Here is a 23842-nt window from a genome sequence, read left to right as displayed (position 1 = left end):
AATAGGAGGAAAAAAGAGAACAAAGAAAGATCACAGTTAGAAAAAGAACTCTCTATAGCTACGGCAAGCTAGCTAGCCTTACCTTCCCAGAAAAGTTAAAATAAGCTTGGTCAAGCGAAGAATAAATTACAAGAATTTTTTACAATCAAAGAGATTGCAGCCCATCATTCAGTCTTGCAAACAAGATATGAAAAGAATTATCATATCGGTAGATACCTGGCTTGGACAGCTAAAAAATAAAGGACCCAGCCACTAAGAGACCTCCATCTCAGCCTCTTGAAATTGCTGCCATTTTTCTTAATCATTAAAGTGAGCTTTATTCGGAGTCTCATAACACCTCTTCAGAGGAAGCTTTAAGCTGGTTAAATGGGATTAATTTCCCCATATTATCTACTGAACAGAGAGAATCCCTGCTTGATGATATTACATCTGAAGAAGTCAGTTAGGCAGTGGATACATCACCATCTGCCAAAGCATGCAGGCTAGATGGGATTCCAATCGAGGTCTATAAGATTGTTTTCTTTCCAACTGAATATCTTTTTAAGATCATTATTATTTAATGGCATTCTAAAAAGAGACACAGTGCCCGACACTTTTACTCAAGCTGCGGTGATTAGCTTCGCTACGAAGGGGAAGCCCAAGAAAGAGGTAAACCAATAAGTCTACTGAATGTTGACTACAAGATCTTTGCAAAAATTCTTGCAAATCGATAAGCACAAGTGACTCCTTCTCTTATACATTGTGACCAAAATGGCTTTGTGCAAGGTAGGCTCTTGGCTTCTAATACTCACTACTTACTTCATTCAATTGACTACTTTGTTACTAAGGAAAATCAAAACAGCAATAATAATGCTAGATGCCGAAAAAGCTTTCGACAGAGTGCAGTGGAATGTACTTTTCACTATTATGAATATGTTTGCGATTCCATCTAAATTCTGCCAAGTATTGAAGAGTCTATACTGTGATGCTCAGGCCTCTATAATTGTTAATGGGAATATGGCCGGCTCTATTTCTATTAGCCGGGGGACGCAACAAGGCTGTCCCCTATCTCCAACACTCTTTTCCCTGTTTATTGAACCATTGGCTTGTGTCATTAGGCAGGACCGTGCCATCCTAGCTCCTGTCCCTGGATCCGGAAAACTTAAGTTGTTTGAGAGTGATATGGCCGTGTATCTGGCTGCCGAGGTAGACAACATATCGAGAACGTTCTCTAAATAAGTGAATTTACGGCAATTGGGGGGTGTAAAATAATTCACGCAAAGTCAGAAGCACTACTTTATAACTGCTCTCCTGATATATTACCCCTCCCAATGCAGAGACATTGTTCAACGACTCAGCCCATAGGGTATTTGGGGATATTTATAACATCTCGCTTGGAGGACTTATTTTTGCTAAATTTTATCTCTACTCTTAATAAGATGCGTAATCTTTTTAAGCAATGGAAGGATCTTCCTTTAACAATCATGGGACGAGTGGCTCCTATTAAAAAGAATATTCTCCCTGTATTCATATTCCTATTTTCAAATATAATGGTTAAGGTTCCTAAATCTTTTTTTGATCAGATAAATTCAGAAATAAGACATTTCATATGGCAAGCAAGAAAACCAAGATTGGAACTACAAACATTACAATTGGATGTTGAAGATGATGGCCTAGCTTTACCTAATTTTCTTTTATACCATCAAGCTTCACTTATTAATTGGCTGAATTATAACAACTTAGAGGACATGTTCTCTGTCAATTTCTTCCCTACTCTAATGCTTGACGAATCTGAGATTGGTCTTGCTCCTTTCTTACGAATCCACAAATTATTTTAAAAAATGGCGTTATAAGATCCCCAGAGTTATAACATCTCACTTCCAAAAGATTTGGGAGGCACACGGAATCCCCTGGCTGCATCCTCAACTGACTTTAGTAGAATGCATTCCCTTGGGGCTCCAGTGGTATACTCAGAGCGGTGGTCAGTGAGCTAAACTTGGGTGCCATAAAATACAAGACTTTTTATAAAATGAGAATTCATTATCCTGGCAGGAAATCAGAGAACAGAACACAAATATAAACATGATTTTCCTCTTAAATTATATTCAGATTAAGAAATTCTGCTCAGGTTTAATAATCTCAGCAAATTGTAATGGTTCTCAACTTGGGAAAGCCCATTTAATACTTAGAACTAAAGGACTGTGGAACTGGTATAGGTTATTTAAATATGTAGAGAATAAGCAAATAGTTTTAGATCACGTAGAATTTTTTTTCACATCTACTGGCTGCCGCCTTAACCTCCAACAATGGCAGGGATTTAACAGAATGAGCTGAAAAGCAGTAACAGCGGCTAATTTAAGAAGGATGGGTTTTTTTAGTAGATGGATGGTTTACTATACCCCTGCCAGACTCCATAAAATCTATACGGCGGTAGACTCTAGGTGTTTTAGAAGCAGACAAGCAATTGGGGACTGGACGCATGTGGTGTTCATGGGCACCCACCTAATTAATTTTTGGCAGAATGTTTTTGCAAAAATTGGAAGAAGTCTGTCACTTGATCTCCTTCCTAATATCTTAGTTGCCCTTCTAGGCAGAATAGAGGTACAGGATGAGCTCGCTACTTGCCAACTACAGTTCATCTTCATCGCCACCTTGGTAGCAAGATCATTAATTTTTGCCAATTGGAAATCTGAGACGATACCGACAATTTCCCAATGGCTGATTAAAATGCAGAGAATCTTCAGGTGGGAAACATTATATGCAAAAAGGGTAGGGTCGGTGGTGAAGCTGAACAGAATATGGAAGAATTGGAATTGAATTACATCAGTGGTGGGTTTAAATGATTTATGAATTAGATAAGATGGTTTTAGCATGTTACTACCTATTACTATGAATTATGAACTTGTATGCACTTTTCATGTTTATAGATCTTCTGCCTTTATGAATCCAGAAGTATATATGCACTTTATGTAAATGTCTAAAGAAAAAGAGATTTTTTTATAACAAAGAAGGATAATTTATGGATTATGCTACATTGAAAACAAAGATTTTTTAAAAAAAGATGATGTAAGTGACCCTGGTTTGAAACCCTGTCATTCAGTAGTAGTGTAGGTGTGGTAGACTCTAGAAGCTAGACCTTAGCCACTACTAGGTCCTCTGCATCCATTGTTGGACTTGCTTGAGTCAGTCTATGACCTGCCAATATTTCTCATGGCAATCACAAACTCTAATAAGTCAATTCAGTAACAGATTACATGTTGTGACCATCTAGGACATGTGCAAAGGCTATCATGTAGGTGCTGAAATGGATGCAAGATAATAAAGACCTTTTGGGCATGTCTCAGAAGATCTGAGGAGTGTGACATAGCAAATACACATGAAGGTGGTCTCAGTGCCACTCTGGAGGAGGAACGTAACCGAAAGATGGTAAATATGCAGTTGTTTTCCAAAGGCTGTAATTGTTATGCCAACAAGCAAGGTTTCTAGGATCTTTGCCAGCTGATACTCCCTGGCAAAGTTCAACTTTGTGCAGCATAACCCCATAATTAAAATATCATCTAGGCACAAGGTATGAGTGCTATAGACGCTACCCCAATCAACAAGTGTACATTGTGGAGTTGAAAGGGGCTGTACTTGTAGGGGGTCGAAGACTTTGGGGCTAATCCTGATCATTATCTGACCCACTCTTAGTTATACCAGTTTCCTTCCAAAGCCTCTGGAGTTAAAGGGTCTGAAATAATGTTTTCAATTTACTGCTAAGCCAGAAGCATTTATCAAGATTGTCATGTCTTACTTTCCTCTTCTGTGGGGTAGGCAACCTCAAATTTGCCAACTCTGTCTTACATTCAAGTCAACACATATACAAAACACATTAAAATTTCCCAGTTCTCACAGAAGAATAAATGCAATGTAGCATACTACAGCAACTTTCAAGGGCACAAATTGTGGGGCTGTACCCAAGAGCTAGAGAAGAGACACTAATACTAAAGCCTAAAGGTTTTAGTGAAGGAGACAAATTATAAGTTGTGACTTAAAGGCTAGAGCAACACTTTACTTGTGGCAAAGTCAAGTAATTTCATGTATCGAGCCCAAGCCTCTCATGGACAATGTCTTCTTTCAATACTGCGTCAACATCTTTCCTTCACTACTAAGCTCCTGTATTGCCACCAGCCTGCCACCAGCAGAACATTCCAATAAGGGATTGTAGCAGAATGCCTTGAATATGCAATAGTTGCATCACTCATCAAAAACAAGCTGGGTTATGAAAAGTCCAATGGTAAACCCATTTCTATATCTTATGAATTGGTGAAATCATTGAGTGACAGAATCCTTAATGCTGTTATCAAAGAGACGGATTGAACAGCAATACTATACCACAACACAGAAGAGGGTAATTCTTGATGTCAGAAAGCACCTATTTGAGTAACAGGATAAAGGCCAGTCAGGAATCCTCGCTGCCCTTGGCATGGCTGCATTTTTTTACACAGTTGCTTATAATGGGCAGCTGAACCTTTGTATGACAAGACTGATCTGCCCTTTACTGCGGACGCCGTTCCACATCAACAACACTGAATAAGTGAAATCTATTTCCTTACTCTAACCCATCTGCTCTCTGGACTGTGGTGATCTACAGAGTTCTTCCTTGTCACAAACACTCAACAATCTGTTCAAGCGCCTGCTGCCTGAGGCTTTCAGCTGTAAACTGAAAGCACACAGTTAATCGTTCACTCAAGTCAGCTCAGATATACACCTAACAGATGTCCCAAACTTCTAATGCTATTCCATCCTGCCCTAAGATCATTCTGGGCTGGAGAAGAAAGAGTAGGGTTGTTCTCAACGGAGAAAGACAGAGATGATGGCACTCAACAGTCCGTAATTCAGCAGTCTTTCATTTCCATGACCAAAAACAATAAAACATGCTCTAGCAATACAATTCAATGTTGATGGATGCATGTTGAAGTATATGGATAAGCCTGGTAAATCCTGCACCCGTAGCTACATTTGAAAAGCAACCTCACTTTCCTTCCTTTTTGCTACCACCATGCATCCCTGATTAGGCTATGTTTTTTGACAGGAATGTGCAAATAAACTATTTTTGGACTCTGCATCATCATATGAATTGAGATGGAGCCCATCAAAAACAAGGCCGTTAGAGTCATGGTCATTTGGAAGTCAATTGACCACATAAAGCCAACCTTGAAAAGCTTCATTGGTTACCCAACATACCATACATTAGATCCAAGAGATTCTGGATTGCACAAAATATTTTTAACAACGGAGTCCACACCTACCTAAGCAACAGAATACAGATGTACCAAACAGAAAAACACCAAGCAATGCATGGGTGACCAAAGAAGTTTTGTTGTGTCTGGAGTACGTATCGGCAACCATCTCTCTGAGGAGTTCTAAGAAGAACTCAACCCTCACCAGTTCTGTAGCAGGTGCTTGTTTTCATAGTGAGCCCTGGGTTTTGGTCTGCAAGGATTTTGAGGATGGCAATCTAGGGTTCCTCCATATCCCGATTTCCATCACATTCCAACCCCTTTTTCCTTGCTTCCACTCTACTGTGCTCCTGACGATTCCTCCTTACTCCCACCAATACTTCACAATGTGGAGCATATACTTTCTGCAAGGCCATGTAACTAATATTCAGTAAATAAATACATTTTAACACTTATTTTAGCACAGTTAGGTCCCCTCCTTCTTACTGAATTCCAACTAGAAAGTGATAAAGATATGACCAGTTTCTAAAGTACTAACTAGACTGTTTGCCTTTCCTCTCCTAAATCTCCCATAAAGCTTGCTATTAACATTTTTATAATATCTTTCGAATACGGGTTGTGCTGTATTTTTTGGAGCTTGTGTAGATAGTCTGCCACGTTTCCCTGTCCAGAAGAATGTTAAAATATACGTTTTCATTTCTTACAAAAAAATACATTGGGCGGGGGGGCAGCCATTTTCTAAATTATTTTATTCTGGCCTCCACAACATAGGAAATAACGGGTTTCAGCCATTTAAGACGGTCTTGGCGTGCATCGAGCTTTTTCATTGGAAGGATAATGAATGTTTGTATTAGCGTCAAGATCGGAAAAATTGTTTTTTTTCTGAAGCATAAGCTGAAAATAAAAGAATATGTTCACTCTCTTACCCCATGATCCTATTATGTAGGGGGAAAATCATGCACAGTGCTACATCCATTAAAGCATATGAAATGGAGCAAAAGCTGGAATAGCCCCTGTGTGCCTCACTGACTATTTAGAGCTCCTGATTGCTTGAGTTCCATATGATAACAAGACTCCATGTAAACTACTCGGTACTGTGGGCTTGTTTGAGTTTGCAATACCAATAACCTTCTAAGTAGTTTCGTGTGTAATTGTTTGAGCAACTAGCTGGCCTATTGGGTATTTTATTATTTGAGTTTGATAACTGAACTCTGTGATACCTATAACCTAATAACGAGATTACTCAACTGTTATAAGTGTAGCTGCACGAGGATGTGTGGCGGCCATTTTGTCCCGGCAGAGCATGTACAGGCAGATTCTGAATTCACAAAGCATTGCTCACTGAGCTTCTCTTGCACTGGATTAGAAGGGTAAACAAGGGACAATAGTTGTTCCTCTCTTTCTTGCACCTGGTAAACTACACGTCTTCTGGGCCCACACAATGTAAACATTTAAAGTCCTCATAAAGCAAATTATTTTTTAGCTTGGTTATGCTGTGACGAGCTTTTCATGCAATTCAATGTTATATAATGCCACAGCAGCCCATGGTTGCATAATGCCTGTACAAATCAGCTACTCAGTGACCTGACAAACGTACATTATCTTTGCTCTGGTTAATATGCGACACAGCTTGAAGTGCAGAGGGCTTTTTAACTTTCACATTTTATGATGCACAATTTGTTTAAGGAGCGGGTTGCCAAATGAAATCACTCTCTCAGCAGTGTCCTATAGTCACTCGCCTCCAGATCCAGCACATTTGTGACTGTGACATAAATTCGACTTAGTGAACAGTATGGTTCCCAAACGCCTATGGGTCGATTCTGACTTTCAAAGAGACTGTGTGAAAATGTGGATGTTTGCGCTTCGGTGACCAGGATATGCCAGTCTCTCTGCTATACAGGAGAAAAGGGCTGAAGTGAGCCATAAAGGGGCAAGCATGGCCACCCACAGAAATTCAAAAAGTAAACAAGAAAAGTGAGTCTAGGGAAACTATAAACGGAATGGAGGAAGGAATGGGCAATGGTGGGAAACAGAGAGCACCTTTATTAAAAACAAGCATTTGTAATGCAATAGGTCTAGCATTTACGAGAGTTTGAGCTATTGGCCTTGTAAATGACATTAGCTTAAATTCTCGCAAATGCGAGACCTATTGCAGTGCAATTATTTTTTGTTGTTCACATGCGCCCCATGCCGCGCTTTCAAGTCAATAGAGACCGCGCCCCTTTCTTTAGACGAGCCGCATCTAAAGAAAGGGGCGCGGCCGACATTAAAGTGAAAGCATGGTATGGGGCGCATTTGCAAAAAAGCATTTGTTTGTGAAGTTGACAAACAAATGCTTTTTTTTGTAAAAGCGCCCCATGCCACGGTTTAAATTTAATAGTGGCCGCGGACCTTTCTTTGGACGCGTCTCTTCTAAAGAAAGGGGTGCGGCCTCTATTAATGTGAAAGCGTGGCATGGGCGCTTGTAAACAACAACAAAAAAAAGTGAATAAATAGTATAAAAAACATGTGGCCACGTTCAGCGCCGCATATAAACCAAAGGCGCAGCCGCCACTGTGGTGTGCCATGCTATAAAAAAAAAAATAAATAAAGGTTAGGAGAGAGCGTGTCTTGCATGCAAAAGCAGGCAGGTGAAAACAATTTAACAAAATAGTGCTTGGAGGCTGAAATTAAAGCCTACCGAGTACCAACACACGTAAGAGGGCCAGTCCTTATTGGAGGTTACAGGATGAGACAAGGTGGTACTAAGGAGGGACTACTAAGCCTATTGACCAATGAAAAGCTACAGTTCACAAGCCAATGAAAAATATGGGCGGAGAGTGGGTGGAGCTTCAAGTCCATACCTGAAAATAGCATGCCTTGCAGAGCAGTGCATGCGCTGCTCAGGCTCGACCTAAAATGACAGAGGAGACGTCAAGGGCGGTGGAAGGTACAAGTGAATGTAGGAAAGACAGAAAGGCATAGGGAGCAGTAAATAAAAGAAAGATGATGAATGTGACAACAATGAGACTGGCTCAACGAGTTATCAAATCGGTGAGCATTTACTTCCATAATATCCTTATTAGGATTCTAGTACTGAAACTAATCGGATGAAATACAGAATTTCCTTTTCCATAACTCTCCTTGAATCCCATGTTTGAGATTGTCTAACTTCTGAATGGTATTCTGCCCTCGGTTCACTTTTGCAGAATTTGTACAAAACAGAAAAGATTCTATTTTTCCAAATCCACAGAGCGAAGCACTCTCTCCAGCCACATTCGCTTGCCACCTGACACCATCAGTCCACCTTCCTCTGCTGTTCAACTCCTTTATGAGGATGGTCACCTTCAACACAACTATTACCACAGCTGCTAGATATGACGTGTTAAACACCCATATAATCGCCACCACCAGCGTTCTACATAGTTAAAGGCCTAATTCAAATTCAAAATCTTTATTCGGATACGAAGAATATCCATAAAAGCACAAATCCAAAAATCACAACATATAATAAAAGTGCATAGGTTCGATAAAAGGGAAGACAATTAAAAGAAAGGCCTAAAAAATGCTCGAGCACTGAACAGAAACGATAATAGTCTACATAATGGCCAACCTAACTGTGCATTCCTACCGCTTGATAAGGTGATACATTTAGCTACATATACCTTTTTTTTTTTTTAGCTCCCTAGAAAACCCTCACCACCAGTTTTCTACACCATACAGGACGACTGCAAAAATAGGACTCAATTTAAAATTTGAAGCCTTGTATTTAAGAGCAAACACAGACATGCTTGAATACATCTTATCCACACACACTGAGGCTACACAACTTCTTGTAACCTGGGCTGGGCCAGTTACAACCTATCAAACATGCCAAAGCCTGGGCACCTCTCCCAAATTCCGATCCTTCCCCCTGTCAGGTTACCTTTACATAGATATCAAAACCCTGATGAGCTGTAAAGTATAGCCCCCTACTTTTCTTCCACAAGATTGCCATACAGTCATACCTTCGTTGAAAGAAGACCTGTAACAGCTACTAACAGAGACCCGCAACAGCAGATGCCCACAGAACTATCACTCCCTGCATGATACCACACTAACATCTGAAATAAATATATCACCTGTTTTATGTGTCTAATATGCTTTGTCCACCGCCTCTCAATGTCCCTTTTTTTAATTTTATTTTTTCCAAAGTATTTTTATTAATTTTATAAGCAAAGACATTAGCATTTCTGTTACAAGGTTAGCCATTTTTAGGTCTCGCCTGACCCAGCGCATGCGCTGGTCTGGCAAGACTTATTGAGAGGGCTCCAAAAAGTGCTACCAGGCCAGCCTAGAGCCACAGTGCATGTGCGCGGGCGCGCGCGTCGCGATTTACCGAGATTGCTTTCACTTTCGGCCGCTTTGATGTTTGATCGTGATCGAGTTCGCGATCACTTTCACTGCCGCACGGCCGCTTGTTTATTTTTAGATATAAACAATCACACCTCGGGGATCGACCTGAGTGACCTCAGCCTGTCTTCTGTAAACACATTCTACTTCAGGATGAATCTTACGGTTGAACTTTGGAAAACTATTTGCTTCACCCGGCCATAATTGTTATGCGCTGTGTGACATATGTTATATAGCACGCTATTACAAGGGTCCATTGCTGACAAGAGGCTTCAATAGTGCTTTACTGCATCAAAATGAACTCGTGGCACTTCACCTGAAGAAACATTAACAATAGTTTTATGAGCATGAACACTGGTTTACAGGAACGCATTTATGCCCCTGCAATGTAAGGCCTGTGCCTGGATATGTAAACCCTGATCCATATGTGTGGATGAACAGGAGATCTGCGTATGGGAATAGACCGCTGTCACTCCGCCCACACGGCCCCCTGCGGATTATGACATTTTATACACGGGTTCATGCCTGCTGCCTTCGCTTTCTTCTTCGGCTGAAGTAGGACAGCAGCCCTTGCACTGGTTACCCGCTATGCACAGGACCCTTTATGAATAAGGATACTATTTATGCAGAGAAAGCATACTCCCACATTGGCTACAAGCAACATGCTCCCTGCAAGTGTGCAACAGCATTTTTGAGAATACGACTTTCTACTGTCAAGCTGTTTTTGTCATAACTGGAAAAAAGGTGAAACTTTTTGTAATATTTTCTAAAAAAAGGTGAAACTGTTAGTAATATTTTCTAAAAAAAAGGTGAAACTGTTTGTAATATTCTCTAAGATATGCATTTTTACAAGATCTTACCTGGTCCTGTTTCAATTGATGTGCCCGATTTTGACCGACAATAAAACATGCACACGTTTTATAGGTGTCACTATCACACATTCAGACACTGCAATATCAAACCATCTGCAGCTGACGTTTGTTCTATCTAAAGTAAAAGGAATGAAAACTTGCCTACTTCCTCGTCTAGGGTGTGATTAGGGTCTTAACTACTGTTAAGTTTCGATATATTAAACCTGCTGGAATCTAGCAGGGGAAAAGAGTATGGTATTTACTGTGATATGCAGATTTTGGGTTTCGCTAAGCACCAAAACCTGCATGTTATTTCTGCGTTTGTAAGCATTTTGTAAAGTGAATGTGCGTTCCGGCAGACACCGGCTTCAATTAAGCCCCCTGCAGGGGCCTACATGGACAGCCTGTGACAAAGCCTCAGCTGAGAAGTGTTTCTCAGGGTGGACATTTCACAGTGCCTAAACAATAAAATTGTATGAAGCACAGCAGACATTTGTATTTTTTTCATGGGGAACCGGGTTCGAATCAAGGCAGGGATGCTTAACATCCTGTGCTTCTGGGCAAGTTACTTAATCTCCCCATTTATTTAAGCGAAAAAAGAAGGGTTTGGGGCAAAGCACAATTGCACCTATCCCTAGTCGAGTTTTATATAAACGTGGTGCTAGTGACCGGAGATCCAAAACCCCTAAATCTCCTGAAGCTAAACGCTTCAAATAACCATAAACACAATCCAATGGTCCAGCACCCAAAATACAGTTCAAGTGTTAAACATTATTATGACACAGGTAAATGTCAGTGGATTATCTTCCATAAGAAAACATGGACTTTCAGCACAGTTGTTTTTTTCTTCGATCCTTTATTCAGAAATTTCTTTCAAACGTGTTAAAACAGACCATAGCCAACGCGTTTCATCCTCGCGGACTTCTTCAGGGCTATAAATAATACATATATATTTATAAAATTAATATACATTATTTACAAACTTTTTTATAATACACACTTTGTACAATACAAACAATCATTACATCTTGTTTTATAAAATAAGCAAACCATGTTGTTTCAAGTTTCCTAATTCTTTCTAGCGAATCAATATTGCAGCAATTCCATATCGCTTACTAATTAATGGTAAGCGATATGGAATGTGTACGACTGTGTTAATGGTTAAAGGTCTTCCTTATGCTCCATTATGACTAAAAATATTTATGAAAATATACATAAATGTAAGACAATGGCATGCCTTAGGAATATATTATAAAATTGTTCCTTTTTAATATTGAAATCAGCAGAGTGATCAAGATCCTATATAAATAAGATGAATAAGAATAGGTGAAATAAGTAGCTATATTAGAAGCCTTTTGCACTATTTCTACATGTTAAAAGAATTGCTGCAATATTGATTCGCTAGAAAGAATTAGGAAACTTGAAACAACATGGTTTGCTTATTTTATAAAACAAGATGTAATGATTGTTTGTATTGTACAAAGTGTGTATTATAAAAAAGTTTGTAAATAATGTATATTAATTTTATAAATATATATGTATTATTTATAGCCCTGAAGAAGTCCGCGAGGATGAAACGCATTGGCTATGGTCTGTTTTAACATGTTTGAAAGAAATTTCTGAATAAAGGATCGAAGAAAAAAACAACTCTGCTGAAAGTCCATGTTTTCTTATGGAAGATAATCCACTGACATTTACCTGTGTCATAATAATGTTTAACACTTAATCTCCCCATGCCTAACAAAATGAATGTGTACATCTGTAATGCAACTGGTGCACGTGTAAAGTGCTCTGGTTTATTCTTTGACTTTGAAAATGTGTTTATTCGAAAAATGGAATACTGCGTGACAACGTAAGGCAAGGGCATATGTCCATTTACTAAGGTATTCTCTTCTAAGCACTATGCGTGCCAAAGATCACACAAAGTGCCAGCAGGGACGCATCACATGAACAGGCTCAAATTGGGAAGGAATAGACCGTGTTGAGAAACTTTCTGATGTCTGGGGTTGTCAGCCAGTTGCTGTAGATGGCTAGATTAGGATCAAGGCTGCTTTTCACTTCGTTAGCTCCTCCTGGTTTCCCTTCGGAACTGTAGGACACACGCTAAGTTTTCACACAACAGCAGACCTTTTGGCTCCATCTCCCCTCCCCCCCCCCCCCCCCACCCCCCTTAAGCTTATATTACAGCTTTACAGTACATTTATTGCTTTTATTTAATTTAGGCAGATACATTGCTTTGGATTAACTTTACACACGGGACTGCAAGTTTATGCACACAAATGGGTTTTTAATTCTGTGCTTTTTATTTGCATTATAGCGCCTTTTATTCACTAATTTTCTGAATTGCACGCAAAAGTTCTTTCTAAAGCAGTGTGAGAACACCTATTGCATTGCATATTCTCTGTCTCAGTGCAAGCATAATAGCAAACAACTAGCAATTAATTTAATATTTACAAATAACAGGCAGTTGGGGCATGCATGCTTCTTGCTAGCAAATGGGTGTTTGAACACATAACAAACTAGAAAAAGAAAATGCAATGTATTCACTAGCATAATTAGGATAATTGTTTGTGTCTCATTTCCTTTTGTTTCAGTTACACAAATATTAGATATACATTCTACAAATATTTTGTTTACAAAACTTTCATATTAGTCTACAGAAACATATAAAACAAACCATGGTGTAGCTCCCAGGAAAATATGCTACATGGCTAAATACTTAAAAGGTCCCAAAAGCGAGACCTATTGGCTATGCCAATGCTTGTTAACAATGTTATGGGCATTATTCTCCCTCAGCTACCAACATCACTCCTAAATGCATCCACCCAAATAATACAGGTCCTACGTAACTCCTTTTTAATTCTGTACAGCACCTAAGCTTCGTTGACATTAAACCATATGTTCCATTCATTGCTTCTCCTTAGATTTACCAATGCATCTAATATAATACGCGTTTTGCGAAATTTAAAAGCACTCACATAAGCGTGTCAGTGAACTCGACTGCCTGTCATGGAAACGGTGGAAGCATGAGGACATCAGACAACAGTGTGTACCTTCCACTAACAAAGACCCAAGCGACAATCACCAACACAACACACCTCCTGGATTGAAGCTGAATAGAATTATGAGGAGTGCCACCTGTGTGAATGTTGAAACAAGCTGTCCCTAGTGTTTATGTAAGACACCAGTGACTGGTATTTGTATGTCTTGATTGGTGGCCAACTCTGCTATTTCACGTGGGAGGCAGTATCCCTGGTATTAACAGTTATTGATAGTGAGATCCTCTGAGGTCCAGAGAAAAGCATACCACTTGCAACTTTTAAGGCTGGTAGTGGTGGGCACTTGAACTCACATTTGGGGACCAGAAGTTACTTTTCTTCTTTAGTCTTGTATTCAGAGCAAGGCATACAAGGGGAGAAACGGGGAAGAAGAGCACAATAGATAAGCATTTGCAATGCAATAGGTCTCACATTTGCTAGAGTTAGAGCTATTGGCATTGGGAATGACAATGTCTTTTATCTATGTGTTTTGGTTTGGAGTGGAGTGGATGTATGTGGTTTGGAGTGGAATTATGTGTGTTGACTTGGAATTGTTAGTTGTGGAATTGTGTGGTGTGTAGTGTATTTGTGTAGTGGAATCATAGGACATGGTGAATAGATAGGGGTGAGAGCTGCATAGGATTGATAGAAAGGAAGATAGAGGGGAATACATAGTTTGGGCACGAAGTGGTGAATGAACTTTAGTTAGAGAAGAAGAAAGAGTGTGTGAGAAAGAGAGAAAGACGGGGAGAGCAGGCTACAGACACATAAAGAGAGTCCATCTGTGTATGCAAAAGAGACCCTAAGAGGAGGAGGAGAGTGTGCGTTTGAGGGAAATGTTGAAAAGGTACAGGAAAGAAATTTAGCTTGAAGACCTGAAGTGAACTAATGTGAGAGTGGCGGGAAGAGTGCGTGAGAGAGTGAGGGAGAGTTGTGAGAGGGAGTAAGAGAGAGAGAGGGGAATTAGGAGTGGCACCCAGAGGGTGGGGGGAAGTGAGAGGTGGATTATTGCACAGCACGAGGTGGTACAGAAAGGTAGCATGTGTGAGCAGGCAGTATAGAGAGGAGACAGGGAGTGTGAAGGAGGGATGAGAAGGTGAGGTGGAATTGCGAGATGAAGGGATAGTGACAGTGTGAGGAAGAAAAGAGAGGGGCAGCGGGAATGTGGTGGCAGGGTTGGTGGAAGTGCAAGTTAGAGATGTGTTGTTTTGGAGTTGTTTGTTGTGGAATTGTGTGGTCTAGGATTATGTGGTGTGGAGTTGTATAGTGGAAATATGTGGCACGGTATGCTTTGGAATTATGTGGGTTGTAATTAAATGTTATTAACTATAAAGGAATCATGTAGAGTGTGATTCTGTGTTATGTTGTTAATTATGTGGAAATGTATGGTGTGTTGTGCAGTGGCATGTTGGGGAGTTCAATTATGTGGCGTGTAGTTGAAATATGTTGTTTGGTGTGGAATAATGCAATGTGTATTTAAAATGCGTGGAGTTTAATTGACGTGTCATTGAGTGAAATTTTGCTTATTGGAATTATTAGGCATGGTTTGGAGTGCATTTATGTGGATTGCTGGAATGTGCTATTGAGTGCTTTTATGTGGGATGTTTTTATGTTGTATTGAGTTGAGTGTAAATATGTGAAGTTTAATTATGTTGCATTAAGTGTTATGTGGAGTGTAGTTATGTTGTGTGATGCTGAGGTGGTGGTGCTGTGCTGGTGCTCAGTTGGTGCTGAGTGAAGCTGAGTTGGTGCTGTGTTGAGGTGACACTGATGCTGAGGTGGTGCTGTGCTGATGCTGAAGTGGTGCTGTGTTGGCGCTGAGTTGCTGCTGAGGGGAGGGCTGCACTGGTGCTGAGGTGAGGCTGCGCTAGTAGTGGTGCACTGATGCAGAGGTGGTGCTGAGCTGATGATCGGATGGTGCTATGCTGATGTTGAGTTGGTGCTGCGCTGGTGCTGCACTGGTGGTGGTGCACTCATGAGGAGTTCATGCTGTGCTGATGCTGAGATGGTGCTGTGCTGATGCTGAGGTAGTGCAGTGGTGGTGCTCAGGTGATGCTGTGCTGATGCTCAGATGGTGCTGAGTCATGCTGTGGTGGAGCCGGGTGATGCCGTGGTGGTGCTTAGTCATGCCGAGGTGGTGGTGCTGCGCTGGTGCTCAGGTGGTGCTGGGGTGGTGATGCTGCGCTGATGGTGAAGTGGTGCTGCGTTGGTGCTCAGTTTCTGCTGAGGGGGGCTGCACTAGTGCTGAGGAGGGGCTGCGCTGGTGGAGGAGCATTGATGCGGAGGTGGTGCTGTGCTGATGCTGAGATGGTGCTGTCCTGATGTTGAGGTGGTGTTGCACTGGTGCTGGGATGGTGCTGCACTGGTGTTCCGCTGAGGTGGTGCTGCACTGGTGGTGGTGCACTGATGAGGAGGTGGTGCTGTGCTGATGCTGAGGTGGTGCTGAGCGATGATGAGGTGGTGCTGAGTCATGCTGCAATGGTGCTGAGTTATGCTGAGGTGGTGATGCTGCTGTTGCTTAGGTGGTGCTGAGCTAGTGCTCAGGTGGTACAGAGTGATGCTGAGTTGGTTCTGTGCTCAGGTGATGCTGAGCTAATGCTGAAGTGGTGCTGCATTGGTGCTGAGTTGCTGCTGTGGTGGGGCTGCGCTGGTATTGAGGTGTTGCTGCACTGGTGCTCCGCTTATGCTGAGTTGGTGCTCCACTGATGAGGGGGGCGTGCTGTGCTGATGCTGCAAAGGTGTTGTGCTGATGCTGAGGTGGGGCTCTGGTGGTGCTCAGGTGATGCTGAGTGATACTGAGGTGGTGCTGAGTGATGCTGAGGTATGCTGAGGTGGTGGTGCTGCGCTGGTGCTCAGGTGACCTGGGACTATAAGGAGGTTAATGCACAGGGGAGTACAGTACAAGGTGAGGAGAAACAATACACTGGGAGAGACACAGAACAGTGAAGAGGCACTGCTTAGGGTGGGAACATGCAGATTGGGAAATATAATAGTCTGAAAGGAAGGGTAGCGGAAGAGAAAGGGGATACTGCACTGGGTAAGTGGATGTGCGATGCATGAGGAATTGGATGTGAGGAGCATGAGGATGTGCATTAGCAGTCCACTCACATGCACTGTTTGGAGCACTTATGGAATGCAGTAAAGCACCCACCCCTCCATAGCAATATTTTAACGCTGATCTCCAACCGACCTTAATAACACAGCACAACTTTTGATGGATGGTGAAGGGGCGATTGGACGCAGACATTATATAGTAAAATGACTGTTACCATCCCCTCCCTCTGTTCCCGTGCCATTGGCTGTGAATTCACCCATGGTGTACCTCTGGGTGTAGGAAGTCAGTTTCCAGTGTACAAAAGAAATTAACTAAATCCAAAAGGATTAAGAATTCTTTTAAGGGGAGGGACAAGGCAGTAATGCAGGAACCCTTTAATAGCACTGATATCGAAACTTTGGTAATAAATCTCAGATGCTGAGAGGGCAACACTAGTGGTGCTACGGTACCACTAGTTACAGCATCTTTGTACCCAAGAATATAAGGCTACATGGATGAAAGCAAAAGACAATATATAGAGATTTAGGGAAGAGAGTTTGACTTAATCAACTTTAAAGGTTGTTGCCTTCACAAGCTCCTTGATACTTGGCTGTTGCTTTATAAATACGGAAGTACATTGCCAGAGATACCAAGACGCCCCAGTCAGGTGTGAAGAGCTCCCGCCCACTGCATTCTGGGACTTGCATATTACTGCACCGTAGTTCCTGTTCACCAATAAAAAGGGTGCCTAGTGTGTGGTGGTGCAGCAGCACAGTGCGCAAAAACAAGGCAGCAATGGATTCAACTTTGCAACAGCGGGGCTCAAAAACACTTTATTCTGTTTTTTCAAAGATCGGACTATATTTGGGCAGAGCAGTGGTGACAGAATCCCAAGAACGAGCACATTCAATGATTGACTATAACTAATTCCACTTTTAAGAAGGTTCCACTTTCCTGCTGGGGTCCAAACACAAGCAAAGAAGTACGAGTTCAGCCCCAGCTTGTTAGCAAGTAGGCTACAAACGCTCTGCCGGTGCTAGTCCATCTGCAACAATATTTAACATCTGGGGGTAGAATGTCAGCCTAGCTGGCCACCATCCACCGACACTGGCAGTTTATGCATTGACAATACCCAGATGTGGTCACCTCTGCATGCAACACGTGCTCTTCTGACCCTAGGCTACAGAAACTTAAATACAAGGGTCAGTAAAAAGAACAGGTTTTGCCTCACCAGGCGCATACGTGGGAATAAAAGGGTTAGTGAAAGAGAACTGCTACCAGGGCGTCAGCAGCCTCCCACGCGCCGTACACTCAGATCCAGTCCAGAGGAACCCTGGGAAAAAAGTAACTATCGCACCGAAAGCCCCCACTGCCTGCTCCTCCTCTCCCTGCCGCACCAGTCATAAAAACAAAATGACCCAGTTACATAATGGCTTTATTAAGGGTTAAAAAATGCACCCACCCACCACAATGTCACATTAGAAAGCATACAATAATAATAATAATAATACAGAATTTTGTAGAGCGCATACAGCTACCTCACATGGAGGTGTCCCGGCGCTGAACGCAGGCAGGGATACAGATACCGGTTCCAACAGTTAGCGTGGTTGGGTGAAGAGCCAAGGCTTCAACATTTGTTTAAAGCGGGGTTCAGAAGGGGCCTGCTGAAGCTCTGGGGGTAGTGAATTCCATAACGCCGCCACATTGGCCGAGAAAGTTCTTCCTCCCAGCCGTGCCTTTTTTAATCGAGGAACTGCTAGCTGAATACGGCAGTTGGAGCGGAGGGAGCGGGACTGAGTGTATCTCGGCAGCCGATCTCTCAAGTATTTTGGACACGTACCAAACAAAGATCTAAAGGCCAGCGTAAGTGCCTTAAATTTTATCCTATTGGCTACAGGTAGCCAATGAAGTGAGAGAAGGTGCGGAGAGACAGAATGCTTGAATGGAATACGCATTAACAATCTCGCAGCCGCTTTCTGGACCAGTTGTAAACGCTGAATTAGGTATTTAGGCAAACCCAGATAAAGGCCGTTAGCGTAATCCAGTCTTGATGTTACAGTCGCACGGATTACTGTTTTTCTGCAGCTCACCGGAAAAAGTCGCAGAATCTTTCGAAGATTCCTCAGCTTACCTAGGCAACCCCCAACCAGCTGTTGGATATGCGAGACAAACGACAGATTATTGTCCCAATGCACCCCCAGGTTTTTTGCTGTTTGGCTAGGGGAAGGGGCCGGGCCCATTGCCATCGGCCACCAAAACTCAAAGGGGGGGGGGGAGCCTTTACCAAAGAACAACACCTCCGTCTTGTCTGCATTAAGTTTTAATTTGTTGGTGTTCATCCAGCACGCAACATCTTGAAGACAACCCTTAAAGCTTGACAAGGCCGCCTCTGACTCCTCCGCATATGGAAACACCAGTTGGGTGTCATCAGCATAAGATATTGCCTTGATCCCCCAATTGGCAATCAACGTAAAAAGCGGAGCCAGGTAAATATTGAATAGTAAAGGGCTAAGTGTCGAACCCTGAGGAACCCCACAGCTGAGAACCTTGGGTGTTGAGGAAACAGTCCCCAGTGCCACCTTCTGGGTTCTTTGGGATAGATACGACTGTATCCAGCCCAGCGCTTGGTCCTGCAGGCCCACTTCTGCCAGTCGTTTTAACAGCCTTGCGTGGTCGACTGTATCGAAAGCTGCAGATAGATCCAGGAGCAACAGCATAGCTGAGTCTCCCGAATCCAGCGACCACCTAACTGATTCTGCCACCTCAATCAGTGCTGTCTCGGTGCTAAAACCAGGTCTAAAACCTGACTGTGTCTCATGCAGAATCTTATTTTCCTCTATAAATTTACTGAGCTGCCGCTGGATTATTTTCTCAAGCATTTTGCCCGGGGCAGCCAGCAGGGAAATTGGACAAAGGTCCATGGGATCCCCATTGGGTTTTTTCTTTAGTGGGAGGAGGGTGGCGTGTTTCCATATCTCCGGGAACAACCCGGAGGAAATGGACGTATTCCAGATGTGCTGTAAAGAGGGAGCCACAAAATCAGCCATTGTGTTCCAAAGCTTGGGGGGACATGGATCATCCGGTGATCCTGACTTACAGCGACTTAATTCCTTCATGACCAAGGTCAGAGTTATCGGCTGAAAATAAGCCATAGATCCACCTGTCATCTCTTTGACAGTCTGATCTGTCTTCACAGTTCTAACCTCCGGGCCGAATGACTCATAGACGCGTTTAATTTTTTGGTCAAAGAAGTCTGAAATTTTATTGCACAAAGTAACCGACGGCGGTATCTCCCTCTCAATACATCTAGGTTTGAAAAAGGACTGGACCACCTTAAAGACTTCTTTGCTTGAGTGTTCTGCTTGTTGAATAGAAGCCGCAAAGAACTGTTTTTTTGCCTTTCTGACAGCCTTCTGAAATTTTTGGGAGGCTTCCTTATATTGTGCTTTTTCCAAAGTCCCATAGTTTACCCTCCACAGCCTCTCTAACCTTTTACAAGCTGCCTTCTGTACTCTAAGGTCCTGTGAAAACCAAGGGGCAGAGGGGGATTCCCTCTTGGACAGTGCGCGTTTTGCTGGAGCAATGGATGACACCATGTTCCCAATCCAGTCATTAAGCCGCTGTGCATCAGTGTTGGCATTCATGGTTAAAGTTGGTTTGTTCTGAGCCAGTACTGGGCCCATATTGGCAGGGACTAGTTTCTTCCATTGTCTCCTCATAAAAACACGCTTACTTGGCGCTGGTCTGTCAACCGCTAAATTTATTGTGAATGGAATAAGCAAGTGGTCTGACCAGAGTAAAGGCAGAGCTGCTTCCATCATCACATTTTTGATATTGGAAAGAATTAAATCAAGCGTATGACCCACTCTATGTGTGGGGCCATCATTGATTAATCTCAGATTGGCAGCATTCAAAGTGGCCCTTAATGTCTCTGCCGGAGCGCAGCCATCTTTGTCCATATGGATGTTAAAATCTCCTACTACGAGGAAATAAGGATGGAGAAGAGAGCTCTGCACAATCACATCCAGCAGAGCTATCAGATTGGGATCATTCCCGCCAGGGGGGCGGTATATAACTAGTCCGGCTAAAGAAAGCTGGGGACCTACCTAAAGGCAAAAATGTAATCCCTCCAGTCCCGGAATCAAAGTAGGGGCAGAGGATGTTAGTATAAACTGCTCTTTAAATATAGCAGCCACCCCGCCTCCTCTTTTACCACCTACACGGTTAGAGAGACACATTGTGTAGCCTCATTAAGCCTCATTAAGCCAAGTTTCTGTTAAGAATAGGGCATCCCACTCATGACCTTCCAATAGCAACCAAATATCGTTTGCGTGCTTCGATAGGGATCTGCAATTCAAAAGGCCAGCTCTTAGGCTTCTGTTACTATGCGGTCCGGGCTTGATGTACCCCTTCTCCTCTCCATCGCTCCACACACCCAGCGATTTACCACATGCCCCACATATGTAAGAGAGAGATTCAGACCTTAAGTCGATCCTGTGAGCGCAGCACACGGCATCTGTATTGAGCATCCACAGGTTTTCTCGTGACCACACGATCCTCCCCTCAGAAAAGCCCTTACGAACAGCATGCCTGGCCCCGGCCGCAGTCTGGTCGCGGACGGGCGCAGACGGGCTTGCCTTTGGCGCGCCTTCGGTGCACCCGCTGCGCGCGTCCGCTGCGCATTAGCCAAGGCATCAGTTTTAAGAGGGGGAAGGTGCGACAACTAGAGCGTCAACCCCCGAACACCGGAAGTAGCAAACTCCCTCCACAACAATCGGGACTACACCCGCGGTGGAACGGGGAGGAGCAACCGGTCACAGCAGGTACGTTAAAATACAAGTGCAAATTACAAGTACAATAAATCTAATGCAGATGCACTTACACCCATCAGATGGTCTGGATGAGAAATTCAAGGAGGGATTTCTAGAAAAGTGCAAGGCTACGTCTACCAAATACATACGGTCAAGCACAGAAACAACTGCAAGATCCATTACAGACCAATTCACTCGCATGGGGGATAAAGTCACAGGGGTGAAGTCACGAGCATGTCCCCGGAGATAACCTTAAATAACAAGCATCGCCTTTTAGCTTTGTAATGCTTTTTGCTGACTCTGTTCAGCATTTAAACAGTGGCGTGCCGCGCGGGGGTGGGTACCTCACTCCAAACACGAGCACTAGTGTTAAGTGTGAAGTGAAGTGTTAAGTGCCAGCTACTCGAAAAAGAAAAGAACGTGAGATAGCACGATATGGGGTACAAGCTAAACAGGAGAATAAAGTATTGTAAATTGCTGGCACATTTCTGTGACACAAAAAAAACAACAACAAAAAATAGCCTGATATGTCTAGTGCTCATAAACAGATGAAGGAAATGACACTGCGGAGAATATTATTCTAAATGGTGGCACTTAGAATACCAGCGGGCCCACGTCCAGTGTTGGCTCACCGGAAGGAAGGGCGCCGGTTACCCGTACTGCGGAGCTCCTTTCCCAAAGCCAAGAAATTAAAAGTTCCGGAGCCAGAAGGGCAGTGCCTGGCTGCAAGAACACCTAGGTACAACGCCCCGAATCGGCTGCCGAGTGTTACGTGGCGCTACATATTATGAGCAGAACCAGTAGTTGTATATTCTAATTCTGGTGACACATTGTTTCAAGTTTATTTACGCGTCGCTTAATAAAGTAGTTTCCGGTGCAATGTTATTTTAAAAATATTTATTTTTAATTGAATCAACTCCTCGCCATCTGACTTTATAGGATACACATAGCAGGAAGTGGGATAAGGGAGGGGGGTAGGCGGAGAGAGGCACGCAGGCTGGCAAATGGTGTGCACTTTCGCGGCCGCTTTGAAGTTCTCGGTGGCCGCGCGGCTCACTGAGAACATCAAAGCGGCTGCGAAAGTGATCACGCAGGCTGACAAATGGTGCGCGCGCCCAGCGCACATGCACTGTAGCTGGAAGCCTGAAAAAAGCCACTAGTTTGCACTTCCAAAACCCGCTTACTAAAACTCTTGCCAGAGCAGCGCTAAAGCACTAGCTCAGGCGAGATCTAAAAATGGGGCACAAAACTCCAGTTTCAGACAAGAGAAGAGAGATTTGCAGGGTTCAAGATTAGAGACAGGGGCATACACAGACCTCGACTTTAGAGCAGAGTGCTCAGAGAAAAACACACCAACGGAACGCTCAACTCCACATTACACTGAGACTCCAGTACAGACACCTGGGGGCATGGGTCACTCACAGCCTGCATAACACTTTACAGATGGGCAGTACCTCACGCCTGAGACAATCCTTCCACGGAGGCTGTCACCTACCTCGCTCTGCAGTAGGTTTGAGCAAAGGAAGAGACCAGGCTGTGGCAGGGCTGAGGGACACCCGCATGCTGGGCCGGACGGGCGCCAGCCCAGCCCAGTTTAAAGAGGCACAGCGGAGAGAGGAGGGGCCGAAGAAGAGAGGTGAGACCATAGAGGACAGGCAGGATTACTGGATGGGACGAGGGAGGGACAATGGACGGAGGATGTGACACAGAGAGTATTGAGAGCCAGAGGATGGGAGGGACAGAGGAGGGCCAAGGAAGAGGAGGGTAGAGCAAGGAACCTTAATGCATGGGAGGGACAGAAAAAAGTCACTGAGGTGAAAGAAAAGGTTATAAACCATAAAAGCTAGTTATAAACTTATAAGTTAGACTCCTGCAAGCAAAGCTCTGACAACATGGTTAATAGAGCACCTTAGAATTAAAGTGTAAATTAGCTGGGGCATCAAGAAGTTGGGGGGTCGATGGAACGAGAACAAAGACAGGAAGAGGAGGAAGGCAGAGAGCCAGTTAGAGGCCGTGGTGGAGCAGGTGGACAGAACTGAACTTCTCCGGGGAGGAGACGGGCCAGACTATGACGGATTGCGTCTGCCAGCAGCAGCGAGACCTAGAAGTACACCTTCTCCTTCACTGCCCGATATGACAAAGGGGGAGCAAGAAGGGTAGAAAAAGCTGGGATGAGCACAGAGAAACAGGGCAGGCAGGACAAGAGGAGGAAGGGGGGAAGGTGAGCTGGGCACAGAATGGAGAAGGACAGTGACGAAGAGGCCAAGGGTGCATGCAAATTGTGTTAGATCGAAGCCAGTTGCAACCAAAGGCAATAAAAAAGGAGTGCACAGACACTAAACATATGGCTGATAGTGAAAGGATCCATGGAGCTGGAGCAGTCTCCAGGGCGGAAACATAAAAGCCAAAAGGCAGGACAAATGTTAACTTCACCAACGGCACCAAAGGAATTTCAAAAGGGAGAGGAAACAACCAATGAAAAGTTCTGGGCGTGTTCAAAGCCCATAGATTATTCAATAAGTAAGTAAATTTATTG

At 43.3% G+C, this 23842-nt stretch overlaps 1 protein-coding gene across 2 annotated transcripts in view; it reads right to left on the bottom strand.

Moving 5' to 3' along the window:
- The window catches only part of IQCK (IQ motif containing K), a 513956-nt gene that overhangs the window by 51123 nt on the left and 438991 nt on the right, over window positions 1–23842 (bottom strand). The window lies entirely within an intron of this gene.

The sequence above is a fragment of the Triturus cristatus genome, chromosome 10 (assembly GCF_964204655.1).
Source record: "Triturus cristatus chromosome 10, aTriCri1.1, whole genome shotgun sequence".
In the NCBI taxonomy this organism is placed as follows: Eukaryota; Metazoa; Chordata; class Amphibia; order Caudata; family Salamandridae; genus Triturus; species Triturus cristatus.
This window is presented reverse-complemented; position numbering and strand designations above follow the sequence as displayed.